The 15,179-nt window shown below is 55.8% G+C and overlaps 1 long non-coding RNA gene across 10 annotated transcripts in view; it reads left to right on the plus strand.

Annotated features, from left to right (window-relative positions):
• The window catches only part of LOC137759777 (uncharacterized), a 51,842-nt gene that overhangs the window by 19,514 nt on the left and 17,149 nt on the right, over positions 1-15,179 (plus strand). For 4 of the 10 annotated variants that reach the window (XR_011073178.1, XR_011073181.1, XR_011073184.1 and 1 more), the window contains exons 2-4: positions 5,404-5,533; positions 5,920-6,051; positions 8,171-10,482. This is a non-coding gene — a long non-coding RNA (uncharacterized lncRNA). Of the gene's footprint in view, positions 1-5,403; positions 5,534-5,919; positions 6,052-8,170; positions 10,947-15,179 lie in introns of all 10 variants that reach the window. The other 6 variants (XR_011073177.1, XR_011073175.1, XR_011073179.1 and 3 more) reach the window with 3 other exon arrangements.

Genomic DNA, 15,179 nt, shown 5'->3' on the forward strand with positions numbered 1-15,179 from the left:
GAAGGTGGGGGGGGGGGGCAGGGGCCGCAGAGGTGGGGTGTAAGGTTGGACGTTGAGGTGTAATCAGATTGTGAGCGGCTTAGAAAGAGGGGCGGAGGGGCTGGCAGTTAACGTGGCAGACACTGGCTCTCCGGGCAGGAGGATGGCGGGGCGGATGGTGCAGCAGGTCCCTGGGGCTTTACTCCGGTCCCCATCTCACCCTCAGCAGAAGGAGAACTCAGAGGGAAAGTTTCCAAACTCGCCTGAGAAGCTGAGTGATGGGATGAATGAAAAATTGATGTGGGTCATAAATATTGTAGGAGAGAATGCACCAGATTCCCTTAAGGGTAAAGTTCAGGGAGAAACCTACTGCTGCGGAGGAAAGGGGTTCCGTGGGGGAGAGAGGGGGAGGGAGGGGGATGCCCATCGGGGGTCCCGCGGTGCCACTCCCAGTATCCGGGGCCCCCGGGTCCTTGGAGAAGCTGCTGCTGCTCAGCGATGCTCCTGATGGAACAGAACGGCCAGTGTCCATTTGGTGAAGGGCATGGGGGCAGAGATGCTCTGTCTCCCTCAGCCTCAAGGCTGCTGCCCTGGATTCCTTTCAGCTTCCTCAAGGGGCGATGCAGACGTGACCCCAGAGAAGCTGAGGTCTGTGCTGAGCTCGCTGATGCTGGCTGACACTGGATAGCCCTCCTTTTCCACCGGCCCCACAAGCTCTTCCTCACAAGGCTCTCCATGGGGTCTGGGCGGAGTCCACAAGTCTCTGTGACCCTAGGTGGTCCCCTAGAGGTCAGAGTTCCGGGGCTCTGAGTCATTTTTCTGGTTGCCTCTTTGCTCCACATGCACCTCGGAGCACTGGTGCAAAGATCTTGGTGATGGGTCTTTGCATCCAAATACCTGCTGGTGAACTTTCTTCCGAGAAGGAGCACAGTGAAAGGAGGGAGGCGGAGCCTTAATGCTGGCTCAGGGGGTCAGCCCCCCTGCCCGCGTCCCCAGTGGCTTCTCATCACCTGTCTCTGGCGGTTTATTTCAGGAACACTTGAGATGGGTGTGTAGTGTGAGGGGAATAGTTACAAGCAACCAAGGCAGGGGTGGGGAGCGAGAACAGTCTTGCTGGGTGGTGGGCTGATAAACGTTCACCAGCTCTTGAGGGTAGGGGTAAGGGAGGCACCTTGACTGGCAACATCTGCTGATTTCTGTGTGTTAGCACTCTCACTGTGAGCCAGGTCATGTCACCAACAAGATGCCAGGCGGCTAACACAGTTCCCCAAGATGTAGCAATAGACTCAGCCAAGCTGGTAGGCACATGCCTGGCCCCACTGTCTTTGGAAGCTTAGAAACCTGAGTTGCCATCGTGCTTTCTACCATCAGCCACAGCGAGACTGGGTATCTTGCCTCCCTGTCCCTCAGGTGGCCAAGAGTTTGCCTTTCTCTGGACCCACGGTAGGTTATCATGGTAGAAATTAGAAACTGGAAACCCAGGGGAGCTTTGGAGAGTCCCTCTGGGCTCACTGACTGCTGATGGCATCGGAATCAGATGCAGGAAGGAGGGAGGGGCTGGTAGGAACCCCTGCAGTTGCCCCAGAGACTGAGGGATGGGCTGGCTGGCAACTGGTCCAGCTCTCCCTGCCTACCAGGGGTGTAGTTGGCAGTGCCTCCCACTGGCTGAAAGGTTTCTGATACCCCTGCCAGCCCTCTGAGTCTGTGTTGATGACAGCTACCACCTACCCAGCTCCATTACGGGTCAAGCACTGTGCTGGCTGCAATGTAGACCTCATCTCAGTCAGTCTCACGGCCACCCTAGGAGGTAAGCGTGATCTTGACCCCCACTTTACACACAGAAACCGAGGCTTGGATTAAATAACGTGCCCAAGGTGATACAGTTGGTAAGTAGCAGAGCTGGTTCTGTTTGACAAGAGCTGGGGGGAGTCAGCGCTGGGGGGGAGGGGCGGGGGAGGGGGAGCGGGAAGCCGGACTGGGGCCAGCTGCCCTGTCCCTCCCGGCCCCATCCTGTGGCAGCCAGGTGGGCGGCGGCATCTGTTGGCAGCTCTGGGTCAGGGGCGTCCACTGGCTCCCCCGGCAGGTCTTGGTGGGAGGGCGAGTCAGGCACTCTGTTCCCAGGAGGGGATGGCGGATCTTGGGCTTAATGATGGGCCTGCAGTACTGGCAAAGCGGGGATCACTCTGCCTGCTGGGAAATGTCCTAAGGAACCCAGCTGAGCTGCAGTTACGGAGGTAGATTTCCTGCTCTTTTCCACATCTCATGATTAACCCAGAAGCCTGAGCAGTGCGTGTGATGAGGCTCAGCAAAGTGGCTGTGGGCATCTCCAGCCTCCTTTGGAAGCCCCGCTTTTCCTGTGGAGTAGGTGCCCTGGAATCTGGGCCAGCCGTACACATCTCAGCAACTCGATTACAAGAGACAGAAGAGGCCGGGTGTGTGGCACCAGTAAAACCGCACACACCCTGTACTTCTCTCTGCCTGTTGCTGGTTTGTGCATTTCCCCACCACACCTCCCGAGAGCAGTTTGTTTCCCGGAAGCAGCAGAAGAGAGGTCGGGAGAAGGAGATGCCTTATTGTTGTGAATGTGATGGACGTGGTGGCACCACAGGGGACTGGACACCAAGGCAAAGACTCCAGTGTCTGATGAACGTACTGGTTGAACTTACCGCTTACTGGTCTTTGGCAGGTAATCAGCTTCTAAGAGTCTCTGTTTCTTCATCTGTAAAATTGGATCACGGTACCTGCACTCATTGATTTAACAAATAATATAAACATATAAACCCATACTCTGGCGTATTCTAGGTGCTGGAAATCAAGCAGTAAACAGAACAGTCCCTCCTCTTCGGATGTTAATAGTCTAACATGGGAAGATGGAAAACGGCAATGACATCTGTGTCAGGTGGTTATGATACTTAGAAGAAAAATAAAGACCGGGCTGAGGGGTAGGGGAGACAGTGTATGCGTGTGGGGGTGACTTTTCTTAAAGGACAGTCAAGGAAGGCATCTTTGATAAGATGATACTTAAACAGAACCTGGAAGAAAATGAGGTGCCATATAGATGTCCAGGTACGGCAAAGAGCTAGTTCAAAGGTGCTGGAGTGGGAGAGTGCTTGGCAAGTTCAAGGAGCATGAAGAAGCTCTGTGTGGCTGGAGGGATGGGAAAGTGGGGGTCAAGGAGAAGAGGGCAGAGAGGGTGTGTGTGTGTGTGTGTGTGTGCACGCAGGGGCTGGTTGGATCATACAGCCTGGCAGGGTTACTCTAAGTGAGATGGGAAACAACTGGTGGCCTTGAGCAGAGAAATGACCTGATGTATATTTTAGAAAGACCACTCTGGTTGTTCAGTGGAAAGTAGCTTTTAAGACTGTAAGCTCGGTGCTCTGTGACCACCTAGAAGGGTGGGATGGGGGGGAGGAGGGAGGTCCAAGAGGGAGGGGATATATGTATACCTATAGCTGATTCACTTCATTGTACAGCAGAAACTAACACACCATTGTAAAGCAATTATACTCCAATAAAAACAACAACAACACTGTAAGTGGAGAAGCCAAAAGACCAGGTCGGAGGTGACTGCATCTCCAGGTGAGAGAGGAAGAGAGCTTGGATTTCAGCAGTGGTCGTGGTGATAAGTGACCGTCAGAATCTGGAAATATTCTGTAGGTAGAACCTGTAGGATGAGCTAGTATGAGGGGTGGGTTGGGTGAATAGTGAGACACAAAGAGACACCTCGAGATTTTGTCCTGAGATTGGGATTGACACATACACACTGTACATACTGTATAGCACAGGGAACTCTACTCAATACTCTATAATGGGCTGTACGGGAAACGAGTCTAAGAAAGAGCAGATATACGTATCTGTATAACTGATTCACTTTGCTGTAAGCCTGAAACTAACACAACATTGTAAATCAACTCTACTCCAATAAAAATTTAAGAAAAAAGAAACAACACTTTTGCAATAAAAAAAAAGATTTTGTCCTGAACGATGGGTAACCTGGAGTTGTCACATATTGAAACGGAGAAGTGGGTGAAAGGAGAACCCTTTGGTTGTGGGGTGCAGGAACCAAGAATTTGGCTTCAGGCGCATTAAGCAGCAGTAGTCTCTTGGATACCCAAGTGGAGGTGATGGGTAGACAGAGGCGTGTGAGCATCCGGGGCCCCGGGAGAGGCCGGGGCTGGGATACGCTCATCAGTGTGTAGTTCATTAACAATCTTGGGGCTGCATGAGATCATCAAGGGAGTGAGTGAGGACGGAGAAGAGGAGTGGGTGGGACATTCCAAGGTTTAAAAGTCAGAAAAATGAGACAGAACCAGCATGAGAGTCAAGAGAGCCTGCTTAAGACGGGACATAGTACAGAGTGGGTGCTCAGTAAAGCACAGCCACTGCCATCACCATGACCATCGGTATTTTCATGGTTAGAGTACGGAGAAGTGAAGTTTGAAACCAAAATAGCAAGAGTTCAGGAGGACGCACTTCATCTACTTTTTCCTCTTTTCCTTCCCTTTCCTCTGGTTGTGCATCAACCGTGGTCTCAGACTTCCAGCTACTTACTAGAAATAACACAAAACCATACAAAACTTCTGGGCACCTTACAAGCCCACAACTCAGTTCAAGATAGTCAAGAAGAGCTGAGGTCTTTGGGTTGTTGGTAGGGTGAGTAATCACTGAACAGAGTCAGGGAACTGGATGTGACTTTCTCCTCTTACCAACTCACTATATGACCTCAGGCAAGTCCGTCCCTGCCTCAGTCCTGGAGGAGGATAGAGACTTCCATTCAGGGGAGAATACTGATTAGCTCACCAAGTTTCCTACTTGGATGGCATCTCTGCCATTTGCTTTTCTCCTCTCCAAAGCATATAGATCCTATCCTCAATTATTAAAGCAAGATAACAGTGCTTTTGATTTCCCTCTGAGAGTCTAACCTCGAATTGTGGGCTGTTTAGTACTTACAAAGTCTGGGAGAGGAGTGCCCTCTAGGAGTGACCATCCAAGGTCCCCCGCCCCATCCACCCCTGTAGGCATTCTGAGGCAGATGCCTCTCACTGGTCTACCAGAAGGCCAGTTACTTGAACCGTATTAGTTTATTTATAATTATCTTCACTGAATTGCATTTTAGGAATCATGCCCTTGGCTTTCATTAAACATCCTTGAAACAGTCATGCAAAGTTCACTGCTGCATTTGCACGAGAACTACTGTTGCAGACACGACCTATACGCTTCTGGAAAAGACTTCCTGAGTGTTTTTGTGAAGCACAAGTCTGCAGGATATTAATAAAAATTTCATTATGGGAAAAGTTGAGTGAGTTTGGAAAAAAACCCAGGTGTCTTTCTTAAAGGTTACCTAAGAGGCTTTACTAACCAAAAGTACAGTGGATCCTTAGAAAGAGGATAAACTGCAAGATTTCCCATTTTGTCGACCCTTAGAATCCTGTTTTGGTGGTGCAGCTCTTGGGATCAGTGCTCTGAGCACCCAGCAGAAGAGGCTCTGAATGCTTCGGGCTCAGTTAGTCAAGCACCGTGAGCTGCAACAGGGAACATACAGACAGGAGGCCAGGTAAGCAAGTGACAGGGGAGCCTGCAGGGGGATGAGCAGCGAATGGGCAGCTGGCTCTTCCGTGCACAGCGATCCTGGGTGCCTGGGGTCCCAAGAGGCTTTGCAACGTCCTGGCTGCATCAGATATTAACTTTGCATCAGATATTAACTTTTTAACTAATTCATGGAGTTAGGGGTCCTAGTCTCAAATATATCCCTCAGTGACCCTCCTGTACAACAACACACAGAGTTAAAATATTTTAAAAAATAATTCATTGTTAGGAAAAGGACACAGAGACATGTGCTGTGTTTACAGTTTCATGGGCGAGGTGGGGAGGAATGCCACTCGCTCCGACAGCTCACTACCTAGGAAGACCACTGAGAGTCTCTCCCCTTCTCCCCCGCAGCTGGAGTCTCTCTCTTTCACTTCCTGACGCGTACACCCCGTCAACCCTCAAATTTCAGCCTCCGAAGCTCCGAGAAAGCCCCTTGGGGAATACTCTGCTCCTCCCTTTCACTGGGCAGAGCGACCAGCACAGGTGTGTGTGCAGACTGCCTGCCCTCCTATCCATGCAAGGTGCATTATTTAGAGGCTAATGATTTCATTTTAAAGTGGGAAGTGAAATATGTTTCGCTAAAGCTTCCAAAGTGAGGGAGGAAGGAGGGAGGAAGAGGGTAGGTCAATGGGTAAATATGATTGCCTGATGGTCTGGGTCCAGCCATCTTCCTAAGGCTGTATCTTTAACTGGGAGGTACAGCAAGATGATCGATATCACAAGCAACCTTAGGAGAACCACACCGGCCAGCCCGGATCAGCAGAGTCTTGTGTGGTGAGATTTAAGGGGGTGCTTAGTTGGCCCTCCAGCTGTAAGTGTTTGCCAGATGACTTGTAACTTCACCACTGGAGCCAAATTCCTTTGACTCTTAGGGCTCTTTCTGCATTCAAGAGCCCTTGGAAATGAGAAATCCCTGAAATGGGTTGTCCCCTGCTGTCAGCTAACCCTGACGCTCAGGAGTAGAGTTGGGAGTAACGGGACGCCGTGTACCCGGGGTCCTTCCTGGGCGTGTGTAACTCTGAGGCTAAGACAGTGAGACTGGCAGTTAAGAAGCACCTCCAGGACCATGTCACCTACTGGCAGGCGGAGTAAGGACCCTGCAAGGTGGACAGACATATCTCTTCTCTTATCATTTGAGGGTTTGAGAGAAGAGGCACCGGGAGTTTAGCCTGAGCCCTTCCCACAGGTCTAGAGGTGGGAAGAGAGAGGGATGGGCTTTGACCCTGGGCGGCTCCTCCCTCCAGGCCAAGACCCTGGAGGAGGTTTAGTTTGTATCTTCAGAGGGGATGGGGTGCCCAGGCAGGTGACTGAAGACTTTATCTCCGAAGGACCCAGCATTAGAGAGCTGAACAGCCCCAGACCCCGCAGGCCGGGAGAGCTTCTGGGCATCCTTCCGTGGGGTCCCATCACCTCCCTGCTGGAGGCAGACTGGGTACCAGGACCCTGCGGTGAAGGCGACTGGGGAGCAGCTTCCTCCAGCCTCTCCAAGCACAGACGTCAGCGGCGAGGCTCAGACTTGGTGGCTGTGCTCTGTCTCTGCACAGGCTTGTGTACGCGCAGCGGGGGACCCACGCAGGGGACCGGGGTGGGGAAGCACACAGGAGGCAAGTGCAGAGTGGCGGCAAGTGGCGGTGGTGATGCTGGGGCAGTGCGAGCGGACAGTGGCTCTCCTGGAGGCTCCACCCCTCGGCGGGCTGGCGTGGGACCTGGGAACGGACAGTCCACGTGGAGGGGCAGCTACTCAGGGCTGCCCTGCCGGGGGGGCGGGCGGTGCTGTCAGGCGGGGGCTGCCTTCAGGGTGGAGTTGTAGCAGAGAAGTGGGGTCACCCCTCTTGGAAGCTTTGAGAATGCGTATGAGGAGGGAGCTGCGAACGGAATCCGGAAAAGGTAAGGAGTGCCAGCTTGGTGGAGTTGGGTGCTGGCAGAGCTCGCCTTGGAGCCGTGGGAGCGTTCCCAGGAACATCCAGGGGATCGCCACCGGGGCCCCAGTGGTCCCACAGGCCTCCTGAGGCTGGCTGTGCTGTGCTGAAGCCCGTATCAAGGGCCCTGGGGACGGCAGCAGAGGCCAGCATGGTTGAGGGTCCCCCGCACCCACCTCATCTCTGCAGGGACCACAGAACTGCACGCACCGTGGGTGTTCTTCACCTGCTCACAAAAGAGCCGGGTCATTGCACGCAGCAGGAAAGGCTTGAGGGGGGGTGACGGGAGGAAGGGCAGGAGCAGAGATTTTCCATCTTGATGGTTTTGTTCAAGGCCAGCCCAGAAGCAGCTGACGTTGGCTTCCTTTATCCAAAGGGCACGGCGAGTGACCCTCTACAACCCAGGGATCCTGAAATATTTAGAAGCTCTAATGTTTGGGTGGGAAGAGAACCTCTTTTGGATGAGAAGCTCAATTATTCAGGAAGGGAGAGCTCCCGTTGTCTGGGGCGTAGCGGGGGCACCTTCCTGCTGCGTTGGCGGGGTGGCGGGCGCGGGGCACCCTGCCTGGGACACTTGCCCTGCCCTGTGGGTGAGGCCTCTCCCACAGTGCTGGGCTCTGGGGGACTTTTCTCGTGGCCGAACTCTTCGGGAAAGTGACACAACGGCCTATTTCTTCCAACAGCACCTCTGATTCAGCCTAGGGTATGGTTCGAGGTTGCATCCCTTGTAAACCCCCGCTTCAGCTGCTGTCAAGGGCTGGCACCGGAGTTCTTGAATTTAGGCTGATGTGGGTCCTGCTAGAGCCTGCTGTCATCTGCACATGTCAACAAATGTGTATGCAGGTGTGGACCAGCTGGATCTCTCTCCTTCTCTGGGAAGCGTGGTTTTCAGCAGCGTCAGGCTGGGAAGACAGACATTTCATTAACCCTGAAGTCCTGTGCAGGCAGTTGTCACACAGTGTTCCACCAGCGGCCCACGGCCGGCACAGAACACTGCAAAGCTCCATCTAGCACAAGTGACCACGGGGAACGGGTTGAGAATCCTGCTGCATTGTACACGTCTCCTAAGGGAAGAACATCAAGAAAGATGAGCTCGCCGCGGAATTGGCGAACTGTGTGGAAGGGGCGGGATCTGTAGAGCTCAGCAGCGGCGAGCTCCTGTCATGGCTTGGCCAGTTCGGGTCTCCCCCTGTCACTTATGAGGGTGCGGCGATGTTTTCCCAGATGTGGTCCCCGTGTACAAAACAAAGGATCGCTTTGCACAAAGCCAGAAGGGATACATTGAAGGAATTATCAGAAGAGAATAATACATAGGAAATGTTTGTGCTCGCATGCAAGGAAACTTTGGGGGGGTATCTGTGGCTGCCAAAGTGACATCTGGCAGGATTAACTGGATCACCAGAGCCAAACAATGAGGACTGGGAAGGCAGCAATAACTGTGAGGCCTGGGCCCATGTGGGGGCAAGATTTTGAGAATGCCCACTTAGGTGACAAAATGGGATTCCCACGAACCGCAGCTCTGGTTAGTTTCTGGTCTGGAGCCAGATCCTCTCTCTGATGCAGACGTGGGAGGACGGAGCGGCAAGAGCTGCCCAGCTGCTCATCTGGGAACTCATCCTCCAAGGGACTCTGTCCCTCGTTCTCCTCCCGTACCTGGAGGCGGCACTCAGCGGGCAGCACCTCTCACAGCACCCCCACGTACACCTGCTCAGACCACCTGCTCAGAGCTCCTCTTTTGCCCAGCCCAGCATGCCTGTTCCACCTGTCTGAAGACCCGCCGCACGTTTCCTCGAAGCACACCCCAGAGCTCTTCGTCACTCCAGCCACGCCTCAGCAACTCCTCTATCAGTACCGGCTATATGGACACGTCCTCCAGCCCCTGTGGGAACCTGTGTGGCCGCCAGCCAGCCAGCTATTGGGCCTCAGACCTGTTCCCTGGTCCTGAGTCAGAACCAGAGCCCTATGTGTCCAGGGTCCACTGAACCCCAGCCCTGGTCAGATATGGAAAATGGAGACTTGGAGAGAGTAAATGATTCACTCCTGCTCTTCATCCTTCAAAGGAAGGCCCCAAAAGCGCCTCGACTATTCGTCAAAACTCATTGAATTGTACTGTTAAGATCTATGCCTTTCACTGAATGCAATTTTTGCCTCCATTTATAAAGAGAAGAAAAGCTTTTTAAGAACTGGGTTGACCCCCCTGCATGCACAGACCCAGCTGCAGGCAGAGAAGATGGTCAGCCCAGCCCAGACCTTGCTAAGAGTCTGCTCAGAGGCCGTGGGGTCTGCTGGCACTGGATGGGCGCAGATGCTGGGCAGATGAGCTCTGTGTGGTGTTGTAGACAAATATGATGACCTAGAGTAGGGCCAAACAGACAGGAGAGCCCAGGAAGCAGACCCTGGGAGAGGGGAGATACCAGTTGGGCCAGCACACCTGAGGCTATGGTCAAGGCCATGAGGACCACAGTGTGGTGGGCACGGTGGCTGTGAAAGCCGCACTGCTGCCCAGCCAGCCTGAGACAAGCCATGGGGAAGCACTCACCGGCCAGCCCCGTCACAATCTCCGCCAATCCCGATGAACTTGCATCCAGTGACTGCCCTGATGTGGTCGAAGTGATCTGAAGAATGGGAAGTCAGCAGTGTGGGGCTTCCAGGGCAGGGGTGGGGGTGATGACTGGCCTCTGTTGATTCCCCTTTTTGCAGCCTGTAGGCCAAACAGTCCAGTTCCTTCGTGGCCTGGCACCGAGAGTACCAGCTCGAGGGCCCTGAGGTTTGGTCTGAAGTGATCCCAGCTGGCTCTAGACTGGACTTCAGATTTGGAGTGGACCCCAGAGCCCCCTGTTTGGGCCATTTCCCACCCACGATTCACCCTGCCTCCCAGTCTCCTTGAGAACCTGTGGGGGCTCCTTTCCCCGGGTGTGGAGGATGAGAGAGGAACAGGAGTACAACTGATGAAGACCCCAGAGACCTAAGGAGCTGTCCAGTCCCTTGGCCAGAGGTAGGGGCAGTGCGCTTTAGGAGCCCCTGCAGAGGCACAGATGGGCAGCACCCGGGCTCTGTGTCTGACAGCCTCCCTGATACCCATCAGTACCGCAGTTTTGATTCCGTGGCTCCAGTTCCACATGGCACCAAGGTGCTGTGTACCGTCCATTATTGGGTTTTTGGGAGCTGTACCTATTGCCAACAGGTGGGTCAAACCACTGGGGCTCTTCTGAAGTCCTCCCCAAGTTTGGACCCAGCTTCAGCTCCAAATCAGAGTTTTCAGAGAGCCCAGGGTGAGGCTCACCTGCCACAGTAGGCACGTTGGCTAACGGGTTGCACTGCAGCACCCGCACGGACAAGGGCACCGTCACGATGCCACCGTTCTTCTTCTGCAGGGGCGGACCGGTGGACAGTCAGCTTGGCCCCCAGCACAGCCACCTGCCTGTTCACTCTCTCGGCCCCTGTGAGGAAGGTGTTGAGGTCAGAGTCGTCTCCTCTCTGGGTTTGTGTGAATGGAGGAGCCGCAGCCCTGGTCTGGGTGGTGTCTTGGCCCTGGGTTTCCGGGTTTGGTGGAGTATCTTACCACCTAGACCCCCACCTAGGGCTCAAGAGTTCAGGGGCTGTGGACCGTGGGTTTTGGGGGCAGAAGATATTTAACCTGGGGTTTGAGGAAATTGAGGGAGAAGAGGCTCAGGTTCAAGGGCTCCCGGTTTGAACCTCTTGCTTTAGGTTTGAGGGCCAGGGCAGTCTCTCACCAGAAGCTGCAGGATATCATCAGGATCATTCCGAGTGTTCTTGCACACACCCCGGGCGGCTGAGTGGGAGAAGATGACAGGTGCCGGTGACACTTCTAGGGCTCGCCGTGCCACAGCATCGAGACATGGGACAAGTCCACCATCATGCCCAGGCGGTTCATTTCTGCCACCACCTTCTGCAGGGACAGGATGGGGAGAGGGCATCAAGGCTGCATTTACCTTGTGTGCATTTATCTGTAGGGAACAGGCGGGTCTGTACATTCATGTGGGGCAGGGTATGGAACCCGGGTCCTTACCTCGCCCAAGCCGGTCAGCCGACTGACATTGCTGTAGAAGGGGTGGATACCCTTTGCTGAGCTCTGTGCCCTGCAGGATGGCCAGGAGGCAGTCTGACTGGTGGCCATGACTTGGCTACAAGAGCCTAGAAAGAGGTTCTGTCGAACCGTCTACACCTGCAACTCCCTGGTGCAAGAGGAGGGACCCAAACTGGGCTGTGCCTGGCAGTAGGAGGGCCCTTCTGGGGATTCAGTCTTGTTCTGCGAACCTCCATTCCCCTCCCCACCCCAGGTTCAGGGCCGGATCCCAGGGGTAAACTTGCTTTGGGCCCCAGCGTGATCTTGGGCAGATCCCTGCCTCACTGGGCCCTTACCATCTGCACTGCGCTCACCAGGGCGTGTTGCAGGTGTGGGCGAGTGTCACGTAGCGCACACCCAGCGCATAGAAGGTACGCAGGATGGAGAGGCTACTGTCCAGTGAGTGGCCGCCCTCCACACCAATGAGGCAAGCCAACTTCCGGGTATTGTTGAGAGCTGGGGGCAGGTAGGTCAGATGATCATTTTCAGAGGCAGGGGTAGCTTACTGAAGTCCCTAACACCTACCACCACCAGTCTGTTTACCTTTTTTTTTTTTTTTTTTGGTCGTGCCGCGCAGCATGAGGGCTCTTAGTTCCCCCACCGGGGATCAAACCCGAGCCCCCTGCAGTGGAAGCGTAGAGTCTTAACCTCTGGACTACCAGGCAAGTCCCCCGTCTACCTTTAAGTGAGGTCACAAGCTCCAGCTCAGAATAGGAGGCACACATGAGGCGGATGAGGTCAATTTGCTCCAGGGTGAGGCGCACAGCATCCCGTTCGTGGGTCTGGCATGGGACGTAGGCTGACCGGAACTGAGGGAAGGCCAGGGCTTGGTTTGGGCTTTGGAACTCCTTGGGCTTCTCATAGCCTCCTCAGCTGGCACAGCACTCACTGTGCCCAGAAGTCACATGGAATGCGTTGCTTTTTCTGTGGTACTTGGATGCCCGTCAGGTTGGCTCGCTGTGACCCCTGTAGCCCCCAGCATCCATGGCATGGCACTTTCTAGGCCACTATGGTAACTTAGTTCCAGTGCGACTCACCTGTGGTCTCTGAGGCCCCCAAACTGCCCCACATTCCCCAGCAGCCGCGGTGGCACCTTGTGTGTCCCTTTGGTACCTGGGCACCCACGAGACCGTCTTTCAGCCTGTCCAGGCTGGTCTGGCCATGGCTGAAATTGCACAGATTAACATCCTGGAGCCCATTGTGGTAAAACTGCCTCAGGACCAGGGGCATGTCGTTGTGGCTGGAGGGAGGTCAAGGCAAATGGGTGGGCTCCTTAGGTCTTGGGATCAGGCAGGACACATTGCCTGGCCTGGGCCAGCCGGGGGGTCCCCCACCTCACACTGTCACACAGACTATACTAGGAGCAGCTGAGGCCTGGGCTGAGGGGTTCCCACCAGGGAGGGGATGACAGAGAAGGGGAAGGGCATCCACAGATGATGGAGAGGACGTCCAGGGGTGGTGTGAGGGAGCCTCCCCACTAGCTGTGCATGCTCCGGACCTCCTCCCCTGCCCAGGGCCAGGCTAGGCCCCCACCGGCCCCCACCAGCCCGCACACACTGCAGCCCCCCCGTCCACAAGCGGGAAGTCCCGCCTCAGGGCCCGCGTGCGCTCCCGCGGACTCGGGGTGCTGGAGGTGCCCGGCGTGGTCTGGACGCGGGTTCCCGGCCGCAGCAGCAGACGCAGCAGCAGCAGCAGCAGCAGACACAGCAGAGGCCGCTGGCTGAGAGCGCGGGGACCTTCGAGGCCCCCGGGCCGCAAGCTGCGCAGGGCCAGGCAGGTGGGCAGAGGCGGGTGTGAGAGGGGCGGGCGATGGGGTTGTGCCCGTCCACACAGGCCACCCAGCGGCGCGGCCTCGCGAGGGGGGCGGGGTGAGGGAGGGGATACAGAGTCACAGGGCCCTGCGAGCCGTGTGCGGAGAGCCGCGATCCGCGAAGCCCGGCAGCCCCGGGGCGGCACTGCCCTCCCGCCCCCTGCTCAGAGGCAGCTCCCGCGGGCTAAGCTGGCCTCTGCTGAGAGCCCACTCGCCTCCCGTCGCGGCTTCCCTCCGCCCCTGCGCCTCTTCCCACTCCCACTGCTCCGAGGGGGCGCCCTAGGCTGCTCTCCCCCGCCTCTAACCTTCCTGGCCAAGCTGGGCCGCTTCTCTCAGAGGGCCACCTTCAGCCCGAGGCCTCCCGGGAGCACACCGCGTCCCCATCTGCCTGCAGCCGGCCCCGCCCACTCCGAGGGCTGCGTGCCAGTGTCTCTGCGGCCACAGGTGCTCTGGGCTCCCGGTCTCCCGGTACGGGGCCATGTGGGCTGGTGTGGGGGAAGAGAGAGTTTCTGGAAATGGGGGGGGGAACCTTGTGAGCTCTGGATTCAGGAAGGGGCCCTCTGCCTCCGACCTTCTCTCTCCACCTACTTGACTCCCCAACCTGCATGACCATTCTCTGGGGACTTCAACCAGCACCCGGGAACTCTCAGGAAACCCCCCCCCGCCCACTTCTGTCAGCCAGCCTCAGGAAAGAGCGCCCTCAGGAGCTGCTACACCTCCCCAGGGCCTGAAGAGAGGGACTTTTGGGATGTGAACTGAACACCTTCTGGGGAGAGTCAACGACCCTTTTCCTCAACAGAGCAGGAACCCAGTCAGTAGGCTATTTGAGTGGAAGGAAATGAAGTCATTTCCATGGCAGCAGAGCCCCCATCGCAGCAACCTTCCTCCCAGGGCTGCTGGCCGACCTTCTGGCCAGGATCCCTCCTACCTCAGCATGGAAGGCCTGGCCTCGTGAAGAAGTGTAGGTTCTGAGGAAAGACCTGGCACCTGGGTTCTGCTGCTACACTTGCCTTATCTCGAGGCCCTTGTGGCTCTACCTTTCCCAGAAACCTCAAGGGCTAAGTGCCTGTGCTTGCTCAGAGGCCGCACGCCATTCTCCATTTCCAGCCTCAGGCCCTCCCCCTAGCGGCCTCCTCTGGGGACCCCCTCCCCCCAGCACACACACACACACAGAGGGGATGTGCCTTCTCACAGAAGCTCAACCACTGAGATGCTTTAGGGACTGTGCCCAAACTCCTTCATCCCCAGCCTCTCAAGTTTTTGCTCTGATCCCTGGCACCCCCTGGAGCTGTTCCACCTTTGGAACCTTTCCCGGGTAGCAGGAGTGCCTAGCGCAGGGGTAGTGACCTAAGTGTGAGCACTGGCGACCCTAGAAGTCTGTTACAGAAAAACATTGAGCAGTAAGGGACCCCCCCTGGGGACAGAAAGGGCTGGGAATAAAGGAGCATGTGAACCTCGGGGCAGGGTGCGTGCTGCTTGACTCTCCATCCTGTTCTTGCTTCAGGGAGCAGGTCTTCCTGGGTCTCTCTATCCTGCCTCCTGAGACCCCAGGCAGGAGGCTCTTTGGGAAGCCACAGATTGCTGCTTTCAGTTTCAAAGAACCCAGCTCCCCCCTGGTTTGTGGTGGTGGCCGCTGACAATGGCTCAGAGCAGGAGCCCATGTGGTAGACTGCTAAGGCTTCTCTGCACCCTGTCTCTGCTCCTGCATTCTTCTCGGCTCGCAGAGTGCAGACTTTTCTGTCTTCAGCTGACAAAGGGGCCCCTGAGGATTGAGCAGAGGAACGTCACGTTTTCT

This window comes from Eschrichtius robustus, chromosome 2, assembly GCF_028021215.1.
Source record: "Eschrichtius robustus isolate mEscRob2 chromosome 2, mEscRob2.pri, whole genome shotgun sequence".
NCBI lineage: Eukaryota > Metazoa > Chordata > Mammalia > Artiodactyla > Eschrichtiidae > Eschrichtius > Eschrichtius robustus.